Here is a 6,011-nt window from a genome sequence, read left to right on the forward strand (position 1 = left end):
GCGCCGTCTTGCAGCAATTCGTCGACAATGCTTGGAAGCCGCTCGCCTTCTTCTCCAAGAAACTGAGCAACGCTGAGAAGAACTACAGCACATTCGACAGGGAACTGCTCGCTGTCTACAGAGCTGTCCAACGTTTCAGATATTTCCTAGAAGGTCGACAGTTCGTCATCTTCACTGACCACAAACCCCTCACTACCACCTTCCACGCTAACAAAGCCAGCTACACACCTACACAGCTCCGCCACTTACAGTACATTTCTCAGTTCTCCACAGACATAAGATACGTACAAGGTTCCAAGAACGCACCCGCTGACGCCCTCTCCAGAAACATTCACGCAGTCTCAACGCAGTCTCCTGTCATCGACTACGCCGCCATTGCAGCTGCACAGGCCAACTGCGACGACTTGCAGCGTCTGTTGGACAACCCTTCCCTCAGGATGGAGAAGATTCAAGTACCTGGCACAGACATCCATCTGTATGCTGACGTCTCCACCGGCAACCTTCGCCCCTTCCTACCTCCGTCATTCCGCCATCAACTCTTCTGCCACCTTCATGACCTTGCACATCCTGGCATCCGTGCATCCCAACGGATGTTGACGTCCAAATTCATCCGGCCAAGTATAAACAAGGATGTCAGACACTGGGCCCGCACCTGCCTCCAGTGCCAGGCTTCCAAGGTAACGAGACACACGTTTTCTCCACTAACTTCTTTCCCGCTCGTCTCTGCCAGATTCAGCCACGTACACGTCGATATCGTCGGCCCCCTCCCATACTCCAACGGCTTCAAGTACGTGTTTACCTGTGTCGACCGCTTCACTCGCTGGCCAGAGGCGATTCCACTTCCCGACATCAACACTGACACCGTTGCACGAGTGTTCGTCGACAACTGGGTTGCTCGCTTCGGTGTCCCGACCAACCTCACCTCCGACAGAGGCAGCCAGTTCGAGTCGACCCTCTGGAGCAAGGTAATGGCCATCCTTGGTATCCGCCGTTACCGCACTGCCAGTTACCATCCTCAGGCCAACGGCATGGTAGAGCGCTTTCACCGCCAGCTGAAGGCCGCCCTCTACGCCCATGCCCTCAACAATGAGCTCTGGTCAGTGGCCCTGTCCCTTGTGCTCCTTGGAATCAGAACCTCACTCAAGCTTGACATTGGCCACTCTCCTGCTGAACTCGTTTTCGGCACCACCCTCAAGCTTCCTGGAGAGTTTGTCGCAGACGTGCCTCCTTCCACCTCCTGTACTCCACACGACTTCGCCTTCCAGCTGAAGGAGACCATGGCCAACCTCCACCCCGTCCCGCCACGCCACGCCAAGTCTACTAAAACCTTCGTGAGCCAGGACCTACTCCAGTGCACCCACGTCTTCGTCAGGACGGACGCCGTAAGAAAAGCCCTCCAACCTCCGTACGAAGGCCCTTTCGAAGTCCTACGACGCACCAGAAAGACGGTCACGATCAAACGCAACGGAAAGCGTGACCACGTCTCCATCGATCGCGTCAAACCGGCCTACCTTTTCGACCCCACGGACACTCCCGTCAACACCACTCCCATTCCCACTCCTTCCAGGCAGCCCCGAACCTCCAAGACTGTCTCATTTCAACAATAACTCGGAGGGGGGGTTATGTAGCAGCACGCTACCACTGCTAGTGTCCCCGAAGCGTACACGTCATACTGTTTGTAAAATTATTATTCTGCATCAATTTATTATACATGCCTTTTAAATTATACAGTATGTTGCAAAAATTATATATAGTACGAGGATCACTGTTGTATTGTTCAATATATTTATATCTATATTTATTTGCATACTTTGTTCATAGCTTTAATTATTTACAATGTAATATGTATGTCATGGCGGACGGGCCAATAAAAATTAATTCCTAAACTAGTCACGCAGTTAGAGCTACTCCTGCCAACGATTAGGGAAGATTACTTCAATCCTGATGAGAAGATCCAGCCTCATCAAAACCCCTCGGGCTGCGTCAAATTCCCCATACATACTTCCTCGCCCCCTCATATTCACTCCTTCCACCTCTGCCTTCCACACTTCTTGTAGTAATATTTCTTCATTCAATCTTTCTATGAGCCCAAACCATCCTAATACTCTTTCATCAACCCTATCTCCCAGCTCCCTTTCCACCCCTGTTCTCCTCCTCACTTTCTCATTTTTCACTCTATCCAGCCTAGTAACCCCTTTCATACTTCTCAGACATTTCATCTCAAACACATTCAAACTCCTCTCTTCCTCTCTTATGCTCCATGTTTCTGCCCCGTGCGGTGCTGTCGATATAATCACTCCTTCATATAACGTCCTCTTAGCATCTATTCCCAGATGTCTATTTCTCATTACACTTTTTAATCCCCAAAGGCACTTACTCGCTTCTCTCAATCTACATTCTACCTCCACCCCCACTCCTCCCTTCCCTACCACATTCGTAACCAAGTATCTCAAACTATCCACCCACTCCAGTTTCTCTCCCTTAATGCTCACTTCCAGCCAGCCTCCTGTACATCTCATCACCTTACTTTTGCCCACATTTATCTTTAGCTTCCTTCTTTCACACACCTCAAAAAATCTCTCACTAACTTCCTCAATCCCTCTGATCCTGCTACAAGTGCAGTGTCGTCAGTAAACAACAACTGGCGTATCTCCCTCTTTTCTCTGTTTTCTTTAACCCTCTCCAACCCCTGACCCACTACCCTTGCATTCACCTCTCGCACTACCCTATCCATGTAGAGATTGAACAGCCAGGGCGACATAACACATCCCTGACGAATCCAACCTTTACCTCAAACCATTCACTCTCTCCATTTCTAATCCTAACACAAGCTCTACTATTCTCGTAAAAACTCTTGACTGCTCTTAACAGCTTTCCTTCTATCCCATATATCTGCAGTACCTCCCACAGTGCCTTCCTGTCTATCCTGTCTTTAGCCTTTTCCAAATCCATAAAAGCCCAAAAAACATCCTTATCTTTTCCTATAGCTTTCTCACATATCTGTCTTACCACAAAAATCTGATCTACACAACCCATACCTGTCCTAAAACCACACTGTTGCAGATCCTCCCATAAGCCTTTCCAACTACACTCAACAAGCTGATCCCTCTGAAACTACTACACTCACACTTGTCCCCTTTTCCCTTGTAAAGCTGAACGATACAGGCACTCCTCCAGTCCTCCGGCACTCTACCCTCTCTAAAGCAAACATTAAATAACCTCACCAGCCAGTCCACCATAACTGTACCTCCTTTCTTCAGACATTCTACATGGCATCCATCCAACCCAGGTGCCTTACCTGCTCTCATCATCTTAACAGCTGCTTTCACTTCATCTTTCCCTACTCCTGCATTTTCCTCACTCATCATTCTCATTTTCTTAGCGCTTTCTACTGCAACTACCTTTCCCTCCCTATCCTCCTTCACATTTAGCAACTCCCTAAAATACTCTGCCCATCTTCCTCTCACTGCCTTCTCTTCCATTATCATAATAATAATAATAATAATAATAATAATAATAATAATAATAATAATAATAATAATAATAATAATAATAATAATAATAATAATAATAATAATAATAATAATAATAATAATAATAATAATAATAATAATAATAATAATAATGATGATGATGATGATGATGATGATGATGATGATGATGATGATGATGATGATGATGATAATAATAATAGTAATAATAATAATAATAATAATAATAATAATAATAATAATAATAATAATAATAATAATAATAATAATAATAATAATAATAATAACAATACTACTAAAGATAACTATAATAATATCGATAATAATAATAATATTAGTAATGATAATAATAATAGTAATAACAATAATAATAATAATAATAATAATAATAATAATAATAATAATAATAATAATGATAATGATAATAATAATAAGAATGATAATAATAATAATAATAATAATAATAATAATAATAATAATAATAATAATAATAATAATAATAATAATAATAATAATAATAATAATAATAATAATAATAATAATGATAATAATAATAATAATACATACATACATATACCAAGGCTTTTTCCCCCTTACAAGGGAGGTAGCCAAAAAGGGAAAGGCATAAAAACACTCCCACCCATTTCATCCCTACATACACTCCACACCCCTCCCACCCTCCCTCTCATCTGAGCACCTCCCGGATGACGGGCCACCCCTGCACCCCGCCCACCACCCTGGGTCAGAAGCAGTGTCGCAAGACACAGCACATCCACAGCAAGGCCGCTTCATTTAATCGGCGACCCCCCCTTCTCCGTTCCCCCTTGCATATAAGGAGAGGGCGGGGAGAAAATCCCTTCGGGCTGCGTCAAAATTTACTCACACATACTACCCCACCCCCCACCCCCCTGCCCATTCCTCCTCATGCAATCACAACATCATCCATATACAACCATTCTCCACTCACCTCTGTCTTCCGTCCTCTCCCTTCCTTCCTCAACAGACATTCCCCTCTTCCCCAAAGCCCCCTTCACCCCATCCATCCACCTCATCCTAGGACGTCCCCTCATGTTCACTCCCTCCACATCTGCCTTCCATACCTCTTTTACTAGTCTTTCTTCACTCATTCTTTCCATGTGTCCAAACCATCCTAATATTCTTTCATCAACCCTATCTCCCAAATCCTTTTTCACCCCTGTTCGCCTCCTCACCTCCTCATTTCTCACTCTATCCAGCCTAGTAACCCCCACCATACTTCTCAGACACCTCATCTCAAACACATTCAAACTCCTTCTCTCTTCTTCTCTTATGTTCCACGTTTCTGCCCCATACAGTGCTGTTGGCACAATCACTCCTTCATAATAATAATAATAATAATAATAATAATAATAATAATAATAATAATAATAATAATAATAATAATAATAATAATAATAATAATAATAATAATAATAATAATAATAATAATAATAATAATAATAATAATAATAATAATAATAATAATAATGATAATGTTGTGTCTTGTCCAACATATGGTTAAGTTTCAGATAAGAGTGATGGTAACGTGGTTGGTAGTTTGAGCGGCGTTTCGGAGGCTTAAGATAAACACGGCGGAGCAGCGTAGCTCTCTCTCTGTGGTCTTCTTCTTCTTTATTTTGTATGTATGTATGTGTTTTGTATTAAGTCCCAGCGGAGCTAGCCGATTTAGGGACTGGCTTTTAGTTTCTGAGTGGGTTGATGAGAATGCGTGTTGTTATCGGGGAGTGTAATTTGCATGTAACACTCGCGTGTGTGGGCGTATACCTGAGTTGTATGTACGCAGATGCGTGAGTGGGTGTGGGTGGGTGCTTATATCAGTCCTCCAACTGGGGAGGAGTAGGCAAGTATGGCCGCGAGGGCAAGGAGGTCAGCATTGGGTGAGTCGTCTGCCCTGAGGCGGTCGAGAGCCGTGGTGTGGTTGCCGAGGGTTGTGCGTAGTGGCCGGAAATGGGCTTCCATCACGGGGCACGTGAGGAGGCAGTGCTGGAAGGAGATTTCCGCGCCACAGGTGCAGCGTGAAGTAGTATATCTGGTGCGCCAGTGATTTACTCGTATCCTGCTAATTGTCGCTACAATGTGCGGAGGCAGGGAGGAGAAGGTGGGCGGGGTCGGTCCGAGGCAGGTCTTCAGGGGCCATCCTCGGGCAACAGCGGTGGAGTGGTATTCCAGCTTCCAAAGGTCCCAGGCAGCAAGGTCAATCCTTCGGAAGATGTCATTTGCTGAGGGCTGGAGTGGGATGACGCCGTCTTCAGGTGATGAAGCACCTAGCTTGGCAGCATTGTCTGCCATCTCATTACCGTGGAGGCCCACATGCGAGGGGATCCATTGCAATCGGAGGAGGACGCCCAGTCTGTCGGCCTCGGTTGAGAGGCTCAGGACGTCTTTAAGGATGTCGGGCCGTGACGGGCAGCTTGCATTTTGGATGGCTGCCAGACTGGATTTCGAGTCCGAGAACACCGTTGCTTGCTTAGGCGGATGAGG

Source organism: Oratosquilla oratoria, chromosome 2, assembly GCF_046742065.1.
Source record: "Oratosquilla oratoria isolate Oo_2021 chromosome 2, ASM4674206v1, whole genome shotgun sequence".
NCBI classification, from domain to species: Eukaryota; Metazoa; Arthropoda; class Malacostraca; order Stomatopoda; family Squillidae; genus Oratosquilla; species Oratosquilla oratoria.